The 22,050-nt window shown below is 34.8% G+C and overlaps 2 long non-coding RNA genes across 3 annotated transcripts; both read left to right on the top strand.

Annotated features, from left to right (window-relative positions):
• The first annotated feature begins 1,259 nt into the window (after positions 1-1,259).
• Positions 1,260-21,406, top strand: LOC142541673 (uncharacterized). 2 transcript variants are annotated; one of them, XR_012819444.1, is made up of 4 exons: positions 1,260-1,666; positions 1,811-1,935; positions 2,075-2,153; positions 2,529-2,665. It is a non-coding gene; the product is annotated as an uncharacterized LOC142541673 (long non-coding RNA). The 2 variants fall into 2 exon arrangements; XR_012819445.1 differs by lacking the exons at positions 2,075-2,153; positions 2,529-2,665 and adding an exon at positions 21,368-21,406 and having other exon boundaries at positions 1,266-1,666.
• LOC142541671 (uncharacterized) lies at positions 2,746-3,717 on the top strand. The gene is made up of 3 exons (XR_012819443.1): positions 2,746-2,907; positions 2,980-3,100; positions 3,180-3,717. It is a non-coding gene; the product is annotated as an uncharacterized LOC142541671 (long non-coding RNA).
• Positions 21,407-22,050: the final 644 nt, after the last annotated feature.

Below are 22,050 nucleotides of genomic sequence, written 5' to 3'. Positions count from 1 at the left end.
CACCATTACACTCATTTTACTTAGAGAGTAGGAATTTAATTTTAGTGGCACAACGACGGTACACCACTGTGACCGAGTTTCAGACACCTTGCACGGTCGAAACTTTCAAGGTGGACTTAATTTATTAAGATATTGTGAGAACCTCATATTGTATTATCGTAAATCATATGTTGATTATCGATAATTTATGACATTGTAATGTTATTAAATGCATGAAATATATAAGTGACACATGTTATGATTTTTAGTATAATCATATGAGTATTAGTCTAAATGAAATGAAACTAATTTCATTAGAAAGATAATACATAGTACTAAAACTTTCATGTCTTGAGTTTTGTCCAAATCCATTTGGAAATAGGGGCAAAATCATTCTGAAATATGTCGGGTGCATTGAAGTTCCCACACTGACATATTTTGGGAGAACAAGCATAACTTTCGAGTCCGATATCCAAATTTAGTGAGGTTAGTGGCAAATGAAAGCCAAGACATAGATCTACAACTTTTATGTTGATCAATTTTACTAAATCAAAACCTATCATTCCGGACAGAACATGGTGCGCTATAGCGCTACTTCCTGTGCGCCCCAGCGCGACATTATCAAGGCTTGTGAACAGAACTCGGCGCGCTAGGTCGCCACTTCATTTCCGCCCCAGCGCGACATTAAAGAACATTTTGGATAGAGCCTGGTGTGCTAGGGCGCCTCTTCATGACCGCCCCAGCGCGGCACGATAAACTTGCTTCGGGCAGAACTCCGCGTGCTAGGCCGCCACTTCTTGTGCGCCCAAGGGCGAATACTTCAGGTGCAAATTGATAAGAATGATTAATTTCTTCATTTTCATTATGGTTCAGAGAGAGAAAGATCGGGAAATCGAGTTCTATTATCAGAATTTACTTTGAAACGTTATCAAAACACGAAACAAACTATATATTCAGAATCCTCGCGTCGAGAGCGTTCTTTTGAGGTAATTTTCTTCTCGATTCAGAATTTTTATTTCTTGAATCGCTGAAATAGCATGTATTTGAAGTTGATTTCAATATATGCGATAGAATTACCAGCAAGAAACTACTTTTCAAAGTCAGAATTGAATTATGTTATAATTTCAATTTGATATGAATTTTCAAAGTTTCAAAGGATTTTTGGAACTTTACTTGTTGATTTTAAATTAATTCATTGATTGAAATAAACTTTACTTTATCTTTTTATGTTCATAGAATGGAACCATGCAAGGTATAATATATGACCAAGATATTGAGCAGTTGAATATATTACTTCAGTTATACAAAACATACTACATCGGGAACGCTAAAATTAAAGAAATAACTAGCAACGCACTAGTTTTTGCATCTACGAAATATCAAATGTTGCTTAGTAGAAGTACATATATAAAGCTTGCAAATGAAGAAGAACAGCTACCTACTTATACCATGCTTACCAATTAACAACATTTGCACAATGCCCTGAGTTAGCAGATGTGTCAAGTAAACAAATAAGCTAAGTTCTTCTTCCACGTTTTTCCCTACAACATACAACTACCTTATATCTAAATTTATTCATGTGATTCATTTTTTCAGACTTATTATGCAGCGTGATTCATGTTTTCCCTCCACGGTTCATTGAGAAGACAAAAAGGAATTTACAAGAGTTTGTGGTTGTTAACGAAGAGTAAGCTACTTTGGACAAAAAATACAGAATATTGACTGTTTTGTCGGAGGTTGCTTAGAAAAAACAATGAATATTTATTGCTTTCTTTCATTTTGTTTAGTTAATTATCTAAAACAGAAAGTAATTGTTTTCTCAATTGGATAGGCGTAGACCATTAATTCTCACCCTATGGGAAGAATTCCTCCAAACTAAGGCACTTTTTTTGACACAAAATGTTCACACTCTTCCTGTGATTTTAGTGATGCGACTTTCTGTCAACACCTTTTACGGTACAACCATTTCTATCTGATTTCATTACGCAAAAAAGAAGATTGCCTTTTGCAAAATTATACATATTGTCTCATATATTTTAGAATTTTGTACCTAACAACATTTGCTTTAGCTCATATAAATGTATTATTATCGTAGGCTTATCCATTGGCACAGTACCAAACAGTACAATCCTATTTGATCCTCCAAATCAACAGACTGGACTACTAAAACGCTGGTAATTAATACCCTCATTACTGATCGTGTTATTTTATATATTTAAGTTTATCTTCATTCAGTTCTGGTAACTTTACTATATGAAATGCTTTTCGCTCTTTAGTTTCCCTGCGATATATTGTGTATGTACTCAGGAAAACAGGCGTGTTATCTTTTTACCATAATAAAGCAAGACATCGACATATCATTGCATTGTGTTAAATCAACTTATAGGTAACAAACCACAAAAAAATAGTTCTGCTAAACACACATTTATCTTGTTGCATTTGTTTATGCTTTCATCGTATTTATGTTTGCTTTCATATTTTTTCCTCATATTTACCCTCCTCCATATGTTCTCAGAAATAAATAACTAATATAAAATCCTTTTGTTTAGGCTGCAAGCCAATAAAAAATATATAGAAATTGTTGTTTTCCAAAAATTGTATGGTAAAGCAAACCAAGAGATAGCCCAACCATTTGACTCCCAGATACGCAAAATCAGTCAGATCCTAAGCCTTAACGAAGTAGTAAGTCTGCATTTATTTTCCCACTTATTTATTAACCTTTAAAGCCAATAAGTAGTTTGAAACATAGACTCACTTTAATTTTCAAGTAAAATCATTTTGGATCGAAGCTAGGATAACAATAAAAAACTCGGAGAATTGTGTATACTTTCTGGCTTGTCCGGTTTGCTTTAAAGCTTGTGGAGGTGCATACAAGTATGAGTTCACATGTTTTTATTGCAACCATGAATTCCCAAGTCCAGAACCACTGTAAGTAGCTTATATAATTTGTAAACCTAAACTTGCGAAAAACATGTCATCTTACCTATGACGTATGTATAGGTTACGATTTCAGGCAGAATTGTTTGATGGTACTGGGAATTTATATGCTTATGTTGAGCACAAAGAAGCAACCATGTTGTTATGTATGTCAAGAGAAGACTTAATCGAGGCTGAAGAAAAGGTATCTTTATCGACATTTAGTTCTTATTAATACATAACCTCCCATGCTTGCTCAATACTATTTATCTTATCGCCCACAGGAAATGCCATTTTGCCCTGATATTTTCAATCAAAAATTACAAGATTCGCAATTCCTTTTCCAACTAAGGACGTCGTGTAACAAAACAAGAGGGAAAAATTTTGTTCGGAACACAGTCATCGCATGTCTACCAGCGACATAATCATCATCAGCATCGCACAACTATGAAGATAAAGGTTCTTCTTCCAAAGCTGAAGGATTGTTAGAGGCAAACGTAGCTGTCTCTGAATCCCAAGAAAGCAGCTCTTCAATGCAAAAAGAGCACTTTGAAATAGATATTAAAGCACAACCATCCAGTTCAACGGGTAAAAGAAAATTAGAATGCAAAAAGGTTTTGTATGAAAGTAAAAAACATGTAAAACAAGACAGAATAACAGACGTTGATACAAAAGTCCAATATGTATTTTGAGACCTATACTTTTTCTACTTGTGCCTGTTATATTCTACTATACTTGTTAACCATATGCTAACATTTTGTCTCAAGACTAACATCATAACAGGCATTTAAAATTCCAATTAGGCTTTAAGACATGCATATATACATCTTCTCTTACATCTTAGATTTTTATGAGCGTTTTTCCTTTTCTAAAATATGCCGTATAATTTAAACTATTTCTTGCTTCTGTATTGCATCCATACAACACATTGTTGTTCTGATGATGTGGATAATGTAAACTTAAAAAAAAACAACCGTGTTTTTTGTATTTTATGTCTTTATTTTAGGGTACTTACTAAATATTAAATATTAAATAGAACGACAAACCTATTTTCCCCAAGAATTAAAAAATCTATATACAAAGCCATTCTTACAACTATAAAAACAAATATAACGATTTATTAAAACAATTAGCTATAAAATATCTCCTAAATAAATATATATTATGCTATAATACTATCATATATAAGGCTTTCCTATCTTATTTACATCATGTCATTATTTAATCCTCAACTTACAACTAAATATTGTTATATTATTTCTCTAAAATAAGAATAATAAAAAACATTAGTAATATCCATTCTACTAAGACAATTTAATCGAAGGGAGAAGACATATTTATAACTACAAATTATTGATTAAATATTGGACAATGGAATTTATATGTCATTACTATATAGAGGAAAGGCAAAAAAAATTATCCAAAGCAAAACTTTTACAACAATTATCGCACAACTGAACGATTTAAATGCACTAGTGTACACATCCTAGGTACACAAATCTGTATATGCACATTAACTAATCTATAAAACATTTTATTTGCTAATATTAAATGAAAAAAAAATTATCACGCTTATTTCTCAGTAGGTACAGCGCCATTGCGCAGCACTGGAGCGCACCCGCGCACATCAGGAGAAAAAATGATAGAAAATCGTGCGCTACTGCGGGATAAATTCTTGTAAACGTGCGCATCTCCTCGAAATAAAAACCAGAGACATGCGCGCTGCTGCGCGCTATACCCGTGCAATAGAACGCCCCGAAAAGCCACAAATCACAGAGACACACGCGCCACTACACCACATACCCACGTACCAGCACGTTTTTCTTTGGTATAAGACACAGAAACATGCACGCATCAGCACACTCAAAGTCCGCATGCACAATTCCTAACCCTTCACTCTTCCAGTAGCCACTGCGTCATAACGCGGTACAAGAGTGCACCTGCGCACTCTACAAATAAAAAAATTTCAGGAAGTTGTGCGCGCTTGCAGGATAAACGCTTGCAAACGCGCACATCCCTTCCAAAAAAACCCCGAGACATGCGCGTTGTTACGCGTTATACCCGTGCAGTAGCACATCACAAAAAATCACAAAATACAGAGATAGGCACGACACTGCGCACAGTATCCACGGTCTAGCGCCTCTTTTTTTACATGTCATACACAGAACTATAAGCGCATATGCACGCTCACTACCCCCATAATATTATAGATTTAGCCTCGCATTAACGCATTTAAAAAGCGCAACAGAACACATCCTCTTCTGAAAAAACACACTAAAAAAGCTTTTTCCCTCTCATTTTAACAAAAAATCACCCTTTTTCATATACCCTACTCTTCTCCCCTTCAGCAGCCGCCATTAAAATTCCATCTTTCCACTAACCCTACAGCTGAGCAAGACCCGTTCAACGAGCCCAAACGCCAACCGCTCAGCACATCCTTCAACATTCCTGAACGCAACACCGCCTATCGGAACTTCAGCTTTGTTGCCCGCCTCCTTCCAGTAACATTTTCTAAGGTAAACCCATCTTCTTTGAAATTTTATATACAAGATTTAAAGGTTTATGCAATATAATGTTTTATAAATTTTTAGGCCTGATTGTTGTTATTCCTTGAAATTATTTACTAAGAATTATGCCTCCAAAAAAAAAAATTCCAAGAGAAATGCTTCGTCCTCATCTCATAGCTATGATAAACACAAATTTTGGAATGCGGAAGCTCAAAGGATTTATGAAAGCACATTAACCCGACCATTTATTAAAGAAAGAGGAATAGACATGTACAGCCCTGATTATTGTTTAGTGGAAGAGATTGTAAAATGAGGATGGGTAGAACTGGCCAAATCACCAGTAGACGCTGTAATTTCGATCGTTCGTGAGTTTTACGCAAACTTACATGTGAAGCATGAAGGTCATAAAGTTTTGGTCCGAGGCAAAATGGTAGCATTTGACTCAACTACCATAAACATGGTTTACAATCTACCAATTCTCGACGATGATGAATATACTCAATACGTAGCTGGAAATCTAGATTATACTGCCATGATCAAAGACTTGTTTGTACATGGAGTAGAATGGAGAACAAATCAGGGAATCCCAGTCACATTAAAAAAATCTTAGATTCTTAGTGACCCAAATAGTTGGGCATCATTCATTATTGCGAAAATACTACCTTCAACGCATCAAACAGAAATTACAAGAGACAAAGTTGCTTTGGTACATGCTATCACAACAGGTAAATCAGTGGATTTAGGTAAAATCATTCATGGTTCAATAATACGTACAAGTAAAAGTCTCATCACTACTGGTCTCCCTTGTACGCATATTGTGACTGAGATGTGCCATCGTGCCGGTGTAACATGGGGTTCAGATGAGCAAATTTTAAAAGCAAAAGCACCAATCATTGTATATCGTGATAGGTTGTCCCATGGACTAGCAGAAAACATAAGACGTCAAGAAAAAGCAGCATACAATCAACGTGCCAAAGACCGCCAAGGACCACGACTACCGGCATTGAGCAGAGTAAGTCTAGGAGACCGAATAACAAAAATAGAACAAGACATCAGAGCACAACGTGAGGAACTAGCAGAGCACATGCAATCAACAATCACATTCATGACTTATATGGTTAATTTTACATTAGCCTTGCACAACGCATTCCACCAAACACTCCAGCGGATACACCCTTTCTTCCACAACCACTCTGGCCACCCCAGCATCCACTGCAGTACACCTCACCACGCCAATCTATAGATGATGATATCTATTATGCCGACAATGATGACTTAAATAACAGCTGCTAGTGCTCAATATATCAGGTATATACCGTCACTTCCTTTTGTTTCATGCAATTTACATATTTAAAATTTCAAACTTAGCAAAATATGTTAGTAAAAAAAAATCTAGGAAAAATACTTGAGGAATACTATCAAATTTCAAACAAATTTTTTATTAAATGACTCTAAATCTGTTACTAATTTTCCAAATCCCCATTCATGTATACAACTGCATACAAGATCAGAATGACTGATACATTCAATACCTTCTTAATTCCAATTTCATCACAACTTAAATATACATTATTATTTTCTGTTTTTTTAGCACTAGAGTTTACTCTATTAGCACTTAAAATAAGAAATTAATGTCTAGCTCTTCTAAAACACAACACGTGGTGCAAATATAATCAATAATATAATGACTAAGACATATATTATAAAAACAATGAATTATGCCCTTGCACTTGTCAACAATTTAAAACATCTAAGTTACTTGTGTTGAGGTGGCTACAAACAATCATACCATGTGTCATAAATCATCTATGACTCACCTCTCTCTATATGATATATATAAGTTTATCTATCCTCTACTATTTTACAATTATTTGCTTTAACATTTGAATACTTTTCTTTCAATATCTAAACATATTGTTTCTAAAACAAATCCAATGGAAAACAATCAGTACTGTGATTGTATCGGCTGCATTCAATGTTACTACAACTCTCTATTCCAAAAAGAAGTCGAAGAACTAATAAAAAGATTTTACTCAAATTCGGTATGGGCCATCATCTTACGAAGAGCACTTACCATGGAATCAAAGCTTTAACTTCTACTAGATTACGCAGCTGATATTGAAAAGGAGCTAGATATCAACATTATCCGGCAAATCCAGTATATATATTAAACAGATACTAGAACAGCTATCTTATAGTCTAGAAATCTTTAATTCAAAAACATTTATATCAACCTGTTAATAGTAATAAAAATTATTATACAGAACCTACATGTGTAGAAGTTTTCTTTATTTTATTTTTTACATTTGATCACCTTTTTTTCCTGTTGCAATACATAAATAACTTTTCTAATGTTTTTGGTATACCATTTGTTTCTACTTAATATATCTATTTTTAAATATTTCAGGCTATATCCGATTTAACATGTTATTAATGACCTAGCTAATGGCTAATGTATTTAGTTTGTTGGAAACTAGATTCTGGAGTTTGACAAAACATTAATCAATCGATTAACAAAATATGAATCAACTGATACGCGCAAGCAAATTCGGCAACTGAACTTATCAACTGAAATCAGCTGATACAATGATACAGAGTAAACTGATCAGTTGGAACTGATCAGTTAAAACATTCAGCCGAATGCCTCAAAGTCTCTCAACTGAAGATGTCTCGGGAAAGAACAAAGAAGACATAACAGATTACAAGAGCACCGCACAACAATCAAGACTACTTAAAACAACGCATTCCGGACAAAGCAATTAAGACGCCGAATTACAATAAATGAAGCAAACAATATCGAAGGAATAATCAAGTGGAAACCAACGGATACAAAGATTCAAATTTATCTCAAGATTACCGTTGGAAAAGAAGAGTATAAATATGGCAGAAGAAAAAGAAGAAGTAACGATACATCATTCAAAACTTGCTATTACTCTATCAAAATCTCAGCTCACTCTTACTTGATTTATTCGTAGCAATCAAGGCTACAAGTTGAGCAAACTAGCACTCTGTAATATTTGTTAATTCAATAGTGCTAAGATCAGTTACGCACAGAGATCATTTTGTAATACTAAGAGTTTCAGTTTAGGCAGTGGGTAAGTCCTAACTGAAGTGGGTCTGTACAAGTGTTGTATTGGATCAAAGTCTTTTAGTGGAAATCATATCCTTGTGATAGAAGGGGTGACGTAGGAGTAATTGAATTCTCCGAACATCCAGAAACAATCATTGTGTATTTTATTTCAGTTCTGTATTCTATCTGTCAGTCAGTTACCTTCCGCAACTACCTCAGTTTAACTGATTGATATTGACCAACAAGATTCCGAGAATCAGTTTGTCACCAAACTGAACTCAAAAATTCGATAAGACCAATATTAATTGAGAGTGTTTATTCAACCCCCCCTTCTAAACACTCTTGACACGTCAATCGATCCTATCAAGTGGTATCAGAGCGGTTGAATATTGTTCTTGAATACTTCTGATCTATAAATCTGCTAGCATGACTTCATTTAATAAAATTCCTATGTTCTCAAGAGAAGATTTCGATGACTGGAAAATCAGAATGCAGGCTCACTTAGCTGCACAAGATGATGACATGTGGTATGTCATAACAGACGGACCCATGAAGATTCTAAAAGCAAATACAGCAATTGCCATAACTGAAGGGGCACCACAGAGAATTCAAAAGCCCAGAGAAGAGTGGACAACTGAGGACAAAAGAAAAGCCAATCTTGACAATGTGGCCAAAGATACTCTATACAAAACACTGGACAAAGCAACATTCAACAAAATAAAGATGTGCAAAACAGCAAAAGAAATTTGGGAAAAGTTGATTCAGTTATATGAAGGAAATGACCAAACAAAAGAAAAGAAACTCTCTGTTGCTGTTCAGAAATTTGACAATATCAAAATGAAGGTTGGAGAATCAATGAATGAGTATGATGAAAGGGTGAGCAGTATTGTAAATGAATTAAATGCACTCGAAAAGGTGTATACTAACAAAGAGGTTGCACTAAAAGTGATGAGAGGTCTTCCAAAGGAATGGGATGTCAAAACTATGGCTATGAGAGAATCTAAAGACTTGAACCAGATCGAACTTCATGAACTATTTGCTGATTTAAAGGCTTATGAATTTGAATTGCAGAGCAGAGAAGGAGAACCATTTACTCCTACAGCTACAACTGCTCTAGCAGCTGTAAGAACTGAATCAACCAGTTCAGTCGAGAAATCTGCCGATCAGTTAAGCAATGATGCTATGTCATTATTCATCAAAAGGTTTGGGAGGTTCATGAGAAAGAACCAAGGAAACTTTCAGAAGCAATACCAGAGAAACAATTCCAAAGAAGAAATAAATGCTTGCTACAATTGTGGCAAAACAAGTCATTATATTGCTGACTGTCCTAAACCTAAAAAGGACAGTCAAGGATCAACTGACAGAAGAAAGAAATCATATGAGCATGAGAGAAGATCCAGAGATGATAAGAAAACCTACAAAAAGAAACATGAGGTTCTATTAGCTGAAGAGAACAAATCCAAATGGGCAGAAACTGATAGTGACGAATCAGAACCAGAAAGCTCATATAGCTCAAGTGATGAAGAGGAAGTCAAATGTCTAATGGCCAATGATACAGAAGCAGAATCTACAAGTCAACAGGTATTTGATTTTAGTTCAACTGATTTTACACGAGAATAGCTCATTTTAACATTGCATGAAATGGTAAATGAGTACCAGAAACTTGCATCATCATTTGAGGAAATAAAGTCAAAGCAAAATGATCCCATGGACAAAAAAACCAAAACTGATGAATCAGTTGATGGGTTGAGTCTAAAAAGGGAAATTGCTGAGTTAAAAGCAGAGAGAAAGAAAGATCAGTCACTGATCCAGAAATTGATCCTTGAAAATTCAAAACAGACTGAACTCATTCAATCTTGGAATAAGTCGTCTACTGCACTGAATGAGATGCAGAATTCACAAAAATTAGTTTCTGATAAAACTGGTTTAGGGTTCAGTAATCAAGGAGAAACGTTTTCAAATGATACTCAACCAAAGATGACAATGAACAAAGGGAAGTACATTCACTTTGTCAAATCAGCAGTGGTACAAGAACAAATTGAGCCCAGTAAACTGATTGAACAACCTACTGAGAAGTTGAACAAGGCTAGAAGATATGGGATTGGCTATGGCCAAAAGCTTTCAACTGATTCACAAAGCGGGTCATCAAAAAGATTTCACAAAAACTATTCGAATGGCTATGTCAATTACTATAACTGCAAGCCAGTTCAGAAGAGATACAGATTGAACAATCAGTTGAATAAGACTAAAACACATACTGTATCAACTGTACACTACTCACCAAGCACACAAAAGCCGAGAAAAACCATTTGGAATACAGCTACTGGAAAGTCAGTTAGACTAATCCAAGTATGGGTTCCAAAGGGACTAATAAGTTTTGGACCCAAATAGATATGGGTACCAAATCATATTATGTGTGTGCTTGCAGGTAACAGGTACAGATAAAAATTCAATATGGTATTTGGACAGAATTTGCTCACGACATATGACAGGAGATGCAAGTATGCTATCTCAACTGACCAAATATAGTGGTCCAAACATCAGTTTCGGAGATAATTCCAAAGGTAAAACCGTGGGTAAGGGTAAGCTTATCCATGGTAACTTTACTATTAAAGATGTTTTATTAGTAGAGAATCTGAAGTATAACTTGATTAGCATCAGTCAGTTATGAGACAATGGATTCTCGGTACAATTTGATAAAAACTCATGCTCAGTTAAAACATCAACTGATGAAATCATACTAACTGGCAAACGATGTGGAAACACATATAAAGTCAGTTGGAATGAACAGCCTCATGCACCAGTCTGCTTTATTGCTTCAAAATCATCTCAAAACTGGTTGTGGCATAAAAGGTTAAATCATTTAAACTTTAAATCCATTGCCTATCTGAGTAAACATGAACTTGTAACTGGTTTGCCCAAAATAAATTTTTCAAAAGAAAAACTTTGCTCAGCATGTCAGTATGGAAAACAAGTACGATTTTCTTTCAAAAACAAAGGCTGTAAGTCTTCATCCCGATGCTTAGAACTATTGCACATGGATCTCTTCGGTCCAATACCAGTCATGAGCTTAGGGGGAATGAAATACACCTTGGTGGTCGTAGATGATTTTTCAAGATTTACTTGTGTTATCTTTCTCAAATCCAAAGACCATACGGCTGCACAACTGATTAAACTTTTTAAAAGACTTTTAAATGAAAAATCAGTTGGGATTGATCGAATCAGATCTGATCGAGGAACTGAATTCATCAATCAAACACTTTCAAGCTTTCTAGAAAATGCTGGAATCAAGCATGAGCTCTCAGCAGCAAGAACTCCTTAGCAAAACGGTGTAGCTGAGAGAAGAAATCGAACCCTTAAAGAAGCTGCTAGAACAATGCTTGCTGATTCTGGTATTTCTCAAAGATTTTGGGCAGAGGCAGTAAACACTGCATGTTATACTCAGAACAGATCAATGATTAATAAGAATCATATGAGAACACCATATGAGATCTGGCATGGAAGAAAAAGTATAATAACTTATTTCAAAATATTCGGCTGTAGATGTTTTTTATTGATAATAGTAAAAATTACTTAAAAGCATTCGATGCCAAATCTGCAGAAGGAATATTCCTTGGATATTCATCAGTTAGTATAGCTTATAGAGTCTTTAATAAGAAAACTTTAAATGTTGAAGAATCTGCGCATGTTGATTTTGATGAAACTGCACTAACTGATAAGCCAACTGATCAAGTTGAGCTAGCTGATCGATTTTCAGATATCAGTTTGGAAGATGATGACAAAGATGAAAATCATAATAATCAAAACATCCTTCAAACACCAGAACCAGAGATATTGAATCAATTAAATGAGCAGGAAGTCAATGCTGACAATCAGTTATTAAAGGAAAATGATAATATTCAAATATCAGCTGACGAGGCATCAACTGAAGCTGAAAACTGCATTCAGTTACCAACTGAAGAAGTTGCAGATGCAACGAATGCTGAGTACAGATGGAGAAAATCACATCCACCAGAATTGGTAATAGGAAATCCATCTGATCCAGTAAGAACTCGCAATCAAATGTTAAATTTATTTATTCATTCAGCCTTTGTCTCACAAATGGAACCAAAGAAAACTGATGAAGCTCTTGCTGATCCTAACTGGGTAAATGCTATGCAAGAAGAGCTGAATCAGTTCACTCACAATAACGTCTGGAACTTAGTTCCAAGACCAACTTCAAAAACCATTATAGGTACAAAATGGGTGTACATGAATAAACTAAACGAGGACGGTTCAGTTATACGCAACAAAGCAAGACTAGTAGCACAAGGATATAGACAAGAAGAAGGAATTGACTACGATGAGACGTATGCTCCAGTTGCAAGATTGGAAGCAATCAGAATATTTATTGCTTATGCATCTCACAAAAACTTCAAAGTTTACCAGATGGATGTGAAGAGTGCATTCCTAAACGGTCAGTTACAAGAAGAAGTATATGTTGAACAACCTCCAGGTTTTGTAAATCACACACTTCCTGATCATGTATACTATTTGAACAAAGCATTATATGGTCTTAAACAAGCTCCCAGGGCTTGGTACGAAACTCTTTCAAAATTCCTAACTGATCACGACTTTACAGTCGGATCAGTTGATAAGACCTTGTTCAAATTTACTAAAAATAATCATATTCTATTAGTTCAAATTTATGTTGATTGATATAATATTTGGGTCAACTAACCCCAAATTGTGCGAAAAGTTTGCTAAGTTAATGCAGGAAAAGTTTGAAATGAGCATGATGGGTGAACTGACATTTTTTCTTGGACTGCAAGTGAAGCAACTGGAAACTGGTATATTCATTAGTCAAACAAAATATACAAAGGAGTTGCTAAAGAAATTTGGTATGGAATCATGCTCAGCTGCAACTACTCCCATGAGCTCATCAGTTAAACTAGATACTGACGAAGGGGGAATATCAGTAGAGGCGACATTATATAGAGGATTAATAGGTTCATTGTTGTACCTAACAGTCAGTCGACCTGATATTGTTTTTGCTGTCTGTATGTGTGCCAGATTTCAAGCAAATCCTAAGCAATCACATTTCTCAGCTGCTAAAAGAATTCTGAGATATCTTAAGGACACGCAAAATGTTGGGCTATGGTATTCCAAAGACTCCACCTTCAATTTAGTTGGATATTCAGACGCAGATTATGCAGGATGTAAGCTTGATCGCAAAAGTACAAGTGGATCTTGTCAGTTCTTAGGAGACAGACTGATCTCTTGGTTCAGCAAGAAGCAGACATCCATAGCTACCTCAACAACAGAAGCAGAATATCTTGCTGCTGGTAGCTGTTGTGCACAACTGATCTGGATTCAGCAACAACTGAAGGACTATGGAGTAACGTCAACTGAATCGCCCATATTTTGTGATAATACCAGCACAATTGCCATCACTTATAATCCAGTTCTTCACTCAAGTACCAAGCATATAGATGTCAGGCATCACTTCATTAGGGATCATGCGTTAAAGAAGGATATTCGACTAGAATATATTTCAACTGAACGGCAAGTAGCTGACATCTTCACAAAACCATTACCCGAGGCTAAGTTTTCTTACTTTCGAAATATTCTTGGTTTAATTGATTTATCTTAGAAATTATTAGTAATATTGCTTCACTAACAGAATTATATGCAGAAAATAAGAACACAACAAATTGAAAATAACACTTCATTAAGAATACCAACGTTCCCATTTTACAGAAGATATCATGGAATCAACTGAATCTAGCCACGCCCTAACCCAATCATTTAACTCATAAATTCGAACTCTAGCAAATGCCCTAGATTTCGAAATCTTATCAACAACATGCCACTCCTTCCATAGCATCGCCTCCAAAAGACATTTGTCTTCAACCAAATCCCTAACATGCCTTACATCAAAACGTTCAAGGTATTTCAGTGCTCTTGCCTCCTGAGCACGAGTAGGAATAGCACCACTGTCACTCACCCTCTTCAACTCATGAATCTTTTCCCATGTTAACATCACCTTCTGAAAAACATATATCTCCATCTTTCTCTTGATATCTTTTAAACGAGGGGTTGACTGCTCAGTAACATGAACATGAGTGCTGCTGCATGCATCAGAATCAGACATATTGAAATATTTTTGAACTGATATTGCATCACATTTTTATCACTATCATCTTATTTATAGGAAAATGACGTTGGAGAAACTGAAGAGTCTCAAGTTAATCAATGCGTCTTTCACATTTACCAAGGACTTTAAGTTATCAGTTGTTCATTGTCAACTGACACCAGTTTGAATTCTATTAATAGTTGTTTAAATAGTCCCAGTTCATGATCAACTTATGACAGTTAGTCTCTCATCAGTTCATTTTTTTACATATCACAGCTGATGAAATATATCATTTGCAGAAAAACAGAGTTAAAACCAGATAAATATTTCATTACTTATAAATGTTGGTCTGGATTACATCATCATACTTCTCCTCCACAACAATTATCCAAAATTTCAGCCAAACAGATAGAGAAGAAGGAGCAGTCATGAGAAAGCTGTGAGAATGAGCTATGCGCCTCAGGATCTTCAATTCCTTGCGGAGCATCAGCTGATACATGTGACCGTCCTTGAAGACGTCCATCCACACAGCAATATTCAAGTGCTTTCACACTTGATTCAGTTCTGCCACCAATTCAGGAGTGGTGGCCTCCCCAGAGTTGTATAAGAGCTCAAGCTCCTGCAATCGCTCCTAGTAATGCAGACTTTCATAGAAGACTTCGTCTTCTATCTCAGCCTTCCTGGCCTCCACAAAAAAGGGAGAAAGACTTGAGTCACCCGTATCAGACATTTTTTATCTTGAATATTTTGGATGATATGTCTAAAACTAATTGAGACATTTCTATTTATAGCAGAATATCAAGAAAGCTGAAGAGTCGTCAACGTTTCAGCAAAACCAATAACCTCTCTGACTCTTAAAATTATTTTGTAGCACTACTTTAATTATTATATGCACCAATTTAGGGGGAATGTCAGTTTTTAAGACGTTAACTGAGAAGAAAATCGTTTGTGAATTCTCAACTGACTTGAATCAGTTTCCCAACTGATCGTTCAGCTTGAAAATTTTACAAATCTTCTCACATAAGTTAACCAATTAAAAACTTATTATATTCCAAATCAAATGAGGTGACTAAATTTTTATGACGTGACATATTTTAAAATCGCTCATTATTATATACACACGATTACAGCACACGTGCACACATTTTTATTCAAAATTTTTCCCGGGCTGACACGTGTCCAGAATTTGAACAGTCACGAACAAAAACATTTTGCCCGCTTCACTTCAGTTCTATTCTTCACAATTACAATCAGTTTCTAAGAGTATACAAATTTCAGAACTTATTCTCTTCAATTTGCAGATCACTACACTTTCCGAAATGGCAAACCAGATCCCAGCCCATATCTTGAATGCAATGGTCATCGATTTTAACTCGGTTCTATCGATTCAAGAAGCAGACGTTAAGAATGTATTTCTAAAGCTTGAGTCGGCAGGTCTCAGGATGTTCTTGGGACAATCTTCTCAGAAGATATACCTCAAGGAGGTCAATGAATTCTATCGGAAGGGATTTATCACTGCTAATGACACTATCTCTATGACTATCAATGATCAGTTGCTACTCCTTTCTGAAGAAGGTTTCGGAGAAATATTCTCTTTGCCAACTGATGGTTATGTCAGCTTTTCTGAAGTAAAAACTCATGACATTGAAGAAATGCAGTCTCGACTATCTGCTGATGGACGGAAAATCAAGGTTTCCGATCCAAAGAAGGAACTGAAACCAGAAATTCAGTTGTTAGCTGATATCGTGGAAAAGGGAATATTAGCAAAAGCCGGTTCTTATGCTGCTCTTACACACTCGAAAAATTCCAGGTAATGACCATAATCATGGGTGAAAAGAAAGCAAATTGGAGATATATTCTTTTTAACATCTTGAAGAATATGCTCAAGTCATCCAAACAGTCATGTGGCTTCGCCATCCAAATCAGTTATCTGTTAAAACTGAAGGGTTTGGTAGCTGAAAATGCTGAAACATCATCAAAATTCAAGGTATTTACTGCCAAAAACACCTTGCCATCAAAAACCAAAATAGAGGTTGAGCCATCACCAGTCAAGAAGGTCAAAACAGCAAAAAGGAAACTGATTCTCAGATAATCAGATTCAGAGAAAACTCCTTCCCCTAAGCTTGTCAAGAGACCAAGGACTCAAAGAACCAAACCAATAACCACAGTGGAAGTCATTCCACCTGAGAAAATTATTCAATCAGCTGCTCAACAGCCCATTCAGGCTATCCCTTTGCAAGTAGTCTCACCTGATGATTCAGTTACCAAAGCAAAGACACCAGCTAAGGTAAGAGCTCCCTTGACTCTTGTAAATCGCCCTACCATCCTGCCTAGAGCCAGATCTAAAGGTGTAATATTAAGGGAACCAGTGCACTCCACACATTCTGGAATGGATCTTCCTCACATTCTCTCAACTGACAAAGGAAAAGGCAAGCTGGTTGAAGAACCCCGGCCATCCAATGTCATTCAAACACACATTGACCTAGTTTGGGAACAGGTCAATGCATTTGCCACATCACAATTAAAATCTTTTGATTGTTGGAAAAGTTTCAGAACAGAAATCTTTGCCAAAGAACTGAAGCATAGATCTCAACTGAAAAAGTTCATCAAGCTAGAAGCAATTGTGATGAAAGTAGTCAAAGCTGCTACAATTCCACAGGCATTAGAAAGACAGAAATATTTCTTTAATCAGATTCGCGTCAAAAAGCTAACAAGAATGGTAGCAAATCTGAAGTCCAACTACAATCCCACAAGTCCAACTGCATACAATGATAGAGCTGTGTTCACTCAACTGGACACAGATCTTAGTAGTCTGCAGAGTGAAATCAGATTTTGGGAAGAAGATCAGGAACTAGTTCTTCATGACAAACCCCCCAACTCAAATATTGAAAAAGGTTTATCCTCCTCTCCACAAAAAGAACCATCTCCACAACAGGAAACTGAAAAGCTAGTTCAGGGAATACCTCAATCCTCTCAGACAGAACATCAGGTATATTCTGAAGCAGAACTATCCTTGGCAAACATTGACGAAATCATTCAAGCTGTTACCTTGGAAGCTCAGCTAGAGGAAATACAATATGACTCAATTACCCATTCAGCTGAACAACCAGAGCAAGACATTAAGATATCATCTTAAGCACCAGCTGAGTCACTTATTGCTGAAAAATTTATATCTGCTCAAACTGAAGCACCAGTTCAGCCAGAAACTTCTGCTGAACAAGATATTCAAACTGATGAACAAGCAAAACCCTCAGAACAAGAAACTGCTGAACATGTAGAAGGTCACTTGCTCACTGAATCAAAGGAGCAATAACAAATTTCAGTTAATTCTCCACAGGAGGCCCCTATGTATGAACCATCCATCTCCATCATTCAGCCAGACAGTCCATTTCTTGATCAAAACCAACGTTCATCATCTCAAATTCAAGAAAACATTCCAGCTCAGCCTATGGCTGGAACAATGGAAACTAATCAAGCATTAGTTCTTTTTGGACAAACATCGAAGCATTCAGAAACGCCCAGCCAGCGACCTCCAATTCAATCCACAGAAATGGATGTTGTTCTTGAAGAAATCCAGAACATACAGTACAATATGCAGCAGATGCTCGCTGAAATCAAGAAAATTCAATTCGAACAACTGTCTCATACTGTCAAATTAGATTCTTCGACTGAATTTGACTCGGCGAAACTAAACGCTCTTCAAGCCAACATGGACTCTCTTAGCAGAACTGTGCATGAAATAAAGAAGAGGCTAGTTAACTCACTCTTTACAACTCAGGATGTAATCAGTCAGAGAGTTGAGCGACTGGAAACCTCTGTTTCAAATAAAATAGAATTGCTACAGACCTCCCTCACAACTGTTGCCTCAAGTATCTCATCAGATGTAAAACTTCTTTCCATTGACGTGCGAAAGTTATCAGACAAAATGGAGTTGTTTGACAAAAAGGGGGGAGAACATCAGCTGAAGAAGAATTAATCAGATTATTAGAATAAACTGATATAATATTCTCAGATTTTATGTTATCTACAAGGAATCCAGTTATTTTATGATTCAGTTGCGTAATCTATTATCTACAAAGAGCTCAGTTATTCGATCTTAAATCACTTGGTTTTGTCAAACACCATAAAGGGGGAAATTATTGAAAACTAGATTATGGAGTTTGACAAAACATGAATCAATCGATTAACAAAATATGAATCAACTGATACGCGCAAGAAAATTCGGCAACTGAACTTATCAACTGAAATCAGCTGATACAATGATACAGAGTAAACTGATCAGTTAAAACATTCAGCCGAATGCCTCAAAGTCTCTCAACTGAAGATGTCTCGGGAAAGAACAAAGAAGACATAACAGATTACAATAGCACCGCACAACAATCAAGACTACTTAAAACAACGCATTCCGGACAAACCAATTAAGACGCCGAATTACAATAAATGAAGCAAACAATATCGAAGGAATAATCAAGTGGAAACCAATGGATACAAAGATTCAAATTTATCTCAAGATTACCGTTGGAAAAGAAGAGTATAAATATGGCAGAAGAAAAAGAAGAAGTAACGATACATCATTCAAAACTTGCTATTACTCTGTCAAAATCTCAGCTCACTCTTACTTGATTTATTCGTAGCAATCAAAGCTACAAGTTGAGCAAACTAGCACTCTGTAATATTTGTTAATTCAATAGTGCTAAGATCAGTTACGCACAGAGATCATTTTGTAATACTAAGAGTTTCAGTTTAGGCAGTGGGTAAGTCCTAACTGAAGTGGGTCTGTACAAGTGTTGTATTGGATCAAAGTCTTTTAGTGGAAATCCTATCCTTGTGATAGAAGGGGTGACGTAGGAGTAATTGAATTCTCCGAACATCCAGAAACAATCCTTGTGTATTTTATTTCAGTTCTGTATTCTATCTGTCAGTCAGTTACCTTCCGCAACTACCTCAGTTTAACTGGTTGATATTGACCAACAAGATTCTGAGAATCAGTTTGTCACCAAACTGAACTCAAAAATTCGATAAGATCAATATTAATTGAGAGTGTTTATTCAACCCCCCATTCTAAACACTCTTGACACGTCAATCGATCCTATCACAGTTTGTTTCTAATTTTAGTCAATAAATGATATATATAATCTTTGAATCTCATATATGCTGAGTAAATATCACTATATGATATAGCTTTTGCAAATGTATTGTTACTTATGATCGCCTACGAACAATAGTTTGTCTTCATTAGTAGAAGAAAAAAATTTAATAAAGTCTCCACATTTTCACCAGCTGTTTATTTCTAATAAGCTAAAATAATATGATTAAATTTTCTAGCTTTTTTTTATTTATAATAAGTTAAATTTCTACAATTGAGCACCAGTTAATAAACTAGAATCTAGCTCACTTTACTACATGATTTGTTTTCTTCAGTTACACCCCACATGCAGAAACGAAGAATGAAGTGATCTTGCAATAATAGAAACATAACTAAGCTTTTTGTGTTTTCTAGGTATGTGCTACCTAAATACATTACATAGAATGTATGTAAATTAACATGCTACTGTGATGTTTAGACTTTATTAATATTTTGATAGCAAGATTCAGTAATGTATATCTTGTTTCTTAGCTTTACAAAAAATATCAATATTCACAAAAACTAAAAATATGATACTTTTGGTTTATAAATACATAAAAAAATCCTTTAAGTATCTACATACTTTTTCACACACTTCATTATCTAAACAACTTAAAAACTTCCATTTTTGAAAAATATAAATATCAAAATCAATTTTAAAAAATCGAATATATATGTATAATCTACTTATTGCTAACCCTATAAATATTTTTTAAGATTAAAAAATTTTGTACTCACACGGATGTATATAGAATACTCATTGCTTAATTTGCATTAATATATTGAGTCATATATATTATATCTGGACACGTACAACCTAACTTCACCTAAGATTAACAATAAATTTTGTCTGTAATATTTATATTGATAAACATATTTTATACCTTATTTTCTATAAACACCATTATTCAAACAATATAATTCATTAATTATTTCGAAAAAATAAACACTTAGATACAAAAGAAGATAGCATAGATGTATAAACCATGCCCATTGCTAAAATTTCAAAAATAATAACGCCCTCAAACGTATGTGAAATAGATATGTTTTATTCTTATTCAATAGCTAGACAAAAATATCACATATGCTTTAATCAGACCTTAACAATAACACTTTTGATAGAATATCTAAGATAAATAAAGTAGAATACATTACTCCTTAATCAAAACAATTTCTAGATTTTAATTCCTAACACACAAAAATCAAAAAATAAAAAACTTTTAACAATTATCAGCAACCTTTTCCCTAAAAAAAACAAGGAAAAAATTTAATATTACTCAGCATATTTAACTGATAATTCAATGTTCATTCTTATTACTTAGATGCATTCAGACCGGTCAATTTCATTACTTTTTAACAAGCTTAAATAAAACCTTTAAACATTACAACATACGTACACAACTTTAACCAAATTAAATAATATTCTTTTAAACATTTTTGAATATATATATTTCTACATTTAATATATCATTTTACACCGATTTATAATTCATATACATAAACTAAACTCATATGCTTTTTTGTATCTATTATACTATTGTTTTTGCTCCCCATATTTACCATCTATAACTTTTCTTACACAAATAAATCAAACTTGTTTATTTAGTATCTATTATACTATTGTTTTAGCTCATGTAAATGTATTATTATCGTAGGCTTATCCATTGGCACAGTACCAAACAGTACAATCCTATTTGATCCTCCAATACAATAGGCTGGACTACTAAAATGCTGGTAATTAATACCCTCATTACTGATCATGTTATTTTAAATATTTAAGTTTATCTTCATTCAGTTCTGGTAACTTTACTATATAAAATGTTTTTTGCTCTTTAGTTTCCCTGCGATATATTGTGTATGCACTCAGGAAAACAGGTGTGTTATCTTTTTACCATAATAAAGCAAGACATCAACATATCATTGCATTGTGTTAAATCAACTTATAGGTAACAACCACAAACAAATAGTTCTGCTAAACACACATTTCATTTCAATTTTAAGGACTTTTTTAATTTTCGCAATCTTGAAAAATAAATTCCGAAAGTAGATCGATACGTGAAGGTGTCTTTGAATTAAGTAAATAAATTGGTTGAATATTTTTTTTAAGGAATTGTTAGAATTTTTTGATACGTGAAGTTGTCTTTGAATAAAGTAAATAAATTGTTTGAATGTTTTTTTAAGGAATTGTTAGAATTTTTTAATAAAGAATGATTTCAAAATTGAGTAGGTCTCTTGTGAGACGGTCTCACGAATCTTTATCTGCGAGACGGGTCAACTCTACCGATATTCACAATAGAAAGTAATACTCTTAGCATAAAAAGTAATACTTTTTCATGGA

The sequence above is a fragment of the Primulina tabacum genome, chromosome 4, assembly GCF_025594145.1.
Source record: "Primulina tabacum isolate GXHZ01 chromosome 4, ASM2559414v2, whole genome shotgun sequence".
Lineage (NCBI taxonomy): Eukaryota > Viridiplantae > Streptophyta > Magnoliopsida > Lamiales > Gesneriaceae > Primulina > Primulina tabacum.
The sequence above is the reverse complement of the archived record's forward strand: the minus strand, read 5'-3'. Positions and strand labels throughout refer to the sequence as shown.